Genomic DNA, 3,082 nt, shown 5'->3' on the forward strand with positions numbered 1-3,082 from the left:
CACACACACACACACACACACACACACACACACACACACACACACACACACAAGCTAGAGTCCAAGTTTCAAGTTTCAGAGAAAGCTCCACATATTTTGCATTTAGGGCTCCTTTTGTCTTGGCCTTGTTGTTTCACATTTTTCTAACCAAAGCTTGTAATGAATTGATGAGGTCGACATGTTTGTTGTCCTCTCTCAGGTGTGGATGTGCAAAGCAGATACGTTACATATTATGTTGGTGGGTTATAGGTCACGCATGGAGGGAAATTACATTCATGACACTCATTTCCTAAAAATTAAGATTGTTAACGAGTCCTGCATCTCAAGTCCAAGTTGAGTCTGAAGTCTTTTTAGGACAAGTCTCAAGTCAAGTGTAAATTGTGTGTGTGACTCGAGTCAGAGGCTCAAACTTGAGTCGCCATCTCTGGTGCACACACACACACACATACACACACACACGTTTTTCAGTTTGTTCCGTAATGGGTGACTGAAGATGTCTGTGAGGTCAAGGTGAGTAACTAGAGCAGCTCATGATGAAAGCAGGATCCACTCTGGTTTCACTCTGTCTACAGATTTTCATTAGCTGAGGTTCATGTTAAACTGTCTATCTCCGCCCACGTGGTCATGACCTGAATATGAAGTTGTTAATGTCTGGAAAGGGAAATTGTTCTGACAACAGATTTTTCTTGAACTGGTTTGCTCAACATGAAGTTTGTTGAACTTATGAATAGGATCCTTTTTTTGCTATGACATAAGGAAATAGTTGATTGCAAACAGTGCAGTATGTTGAGCAGCAACTGACATACAGCAGATGCATGAACGCAATACCCATGCTAATTATTTACTATTGGCCTGAGATGTGTTTTAAATACAATTAATAGCTTTCATTTCACATGTGGTGGTCCTTTGTTGAATATGTATACTTCTCTGCCACAAAAAAACACGCAAACAAACGTTACACACTTAGACACACTTTAGTTTCCTCGGCACTCAGGCATGTCACTATATTCTTATCTTAACACTGTATTAGTTTTCTGTTTACTCAACTAACAAGCGTCTTTGTTTCTCTTTATTAAACACTGAGTATGTCAGGGAACGTTGAGCTCATTCTGATGTCAAAGGAATAAAGTCTCTAGTCGTGACGAGGCCTGACAAGTCTAGCTGCAACAGGACCAAACAAGGAATTCCTACTCATGTTAGGACACTACAAAACTGTAAAAAATGATCCCTTCTTGTTCCTGCGTTTGCTGCTGTCTGTTTGGAGGAGCTGCTCTGTACATACTGTCCACAAGTGCACTGGGCAGCATTTGTGTTCTCCTCTTTTGGTCTCTGGGAGATCCACATAGAAGGAGACAACCTTATTGACTTCATTCAGCGCACCAATATCAAATATAATCAGTGATATCATGCCACTGACCAATGGCAAGATGATTAAACTGTATTTTTTATTTATTTAAAAAATAACTTATTGTCCAAATGAGTGACTGAGAAATACACTTTTCTTTCTTTCTCTCTTATCTAACGCTCTATTATCTTAATTGAATCAAATGATGTACAGAGAAAACAGAGAGATGTTTGAGAGCAAATGTGATTGACTAAAAAGGAAGGAAGGAAGGAAGGAAGGAAAATAAACATGGTCTGCTGTGCCATAACATTTCCACTGATGTGTCCCAGAGAGCTCTGGAGGCATCATTGGTTACGTGGTTAAGCCTTGACTCTGACATCCTCTCTTAGGTTCACATCATGAAGGTCAAATCTATCCCATTGGCATCTTAGAATTTAACCAATTTATTTGCTTTGCATGTCATATGAACATGAATATGTTTCTTTTTTGGGGTGTGATCCATTTTGTTGCCAAAGACTCCATAATTGTATTAGGAATAGAGCTGACACTGAACAATTCAAAGAACATTTTATCTTAAATTTTGAGCTTATGTGGCTGCAGATGGGATCAAAACTGAGTGACTCTGATAAATGACACAATTTACAACTGTTTAGAGTAATTGTAGTGACATAATTAGCAAACATTAGTAGAATATCGTTTTTGACAAGTCACATTTTTTAAACTTGTTTTACTGTGTTTTCTTTGGCTTTGAAAACAAAATGAAGAACATTTTTAAGTCATATTTGCTTTTATAACCCCAGGTCAGGTGAGGCTAGTTCTTCAGATGTGAACAAGCTGTGATTTGAGATGCGTACACAAACACACACACACACACACACACACACACACACACACACACACACACAAACATGCTACTAAGCCCATGGGAGCAAAGGGACTTCAGACATGGTGGTGCCTTGGTCACTGTTGTCACCACATGCCAGGGACTTATCGATCTATCAGAGACATTTTCACATGCCCACACACTGTAAGCATCACAGCAATGATAAATATCAGAGAAAACAGTCAGCCTGTACAAAACCGACCCCTTCGGTTGTACAGTTTTCCCTCCAGATTTTATGAATATATATATATATTATATATATTATATAATATATATATATATATATATTATATATTAGTGGCATGTGACTATTAATCTTACCCGCTATGATGCCTGATAGGAACAACATGGAAGCTCCTATCAGGCATCATAGCGGCTAAAATGAATAGGCACATGGCTCAATACATGCACAGGGCCCAGAACGGAATAGCCAGTAACACCAGAGGAGCCAAGCACCCGCTACTGGTGGATAGAGCAGTCACTCTGGACTGCAAGACCAGGCACACCAATCTGTGGACCGCCTGGATTGACTACAAGAAAGCCTACGACTCAATGCCACATACATGGATACTGGAATGCTTGGAGATGTACAAGGTCAACAGGACACTAATAGCCTTCATCAAGAACTCAATGAGGCTGTGGAAAACAAGTCTGGAAACCAACTCAAAGCCAATTGCACAAGTCACCATCAAGTGCGACATATACCAAGGCAATGCACTATCCCCGCTGCTGTTCTGCATAGGCCTGAACCCCCTCAGCCAGATCATCTTGAGGACTGGCTACGGATACCGATTCAGATGCGGAACAATCATCAGTCACCTCCTCTACATGGATGACATCAAGCTGTACGCCAG

This window comes from Etheostoma spectabile, unplaced genomic scaffold (assembly GCF_008692095.1).
Source record: "Etheostoma spectabile isolate EspeVRDwgs_2016 unplaced genomic scaffold, UIUC_Espe_1.0 scaffold461, whole genome shotgun sequence".
Lineage (NCBI taxonomy): Eukaryota > Metazoa > Chordata > Actinopteri > Perciformes > Percidae > Etheostoma > Etheostoma spectabile.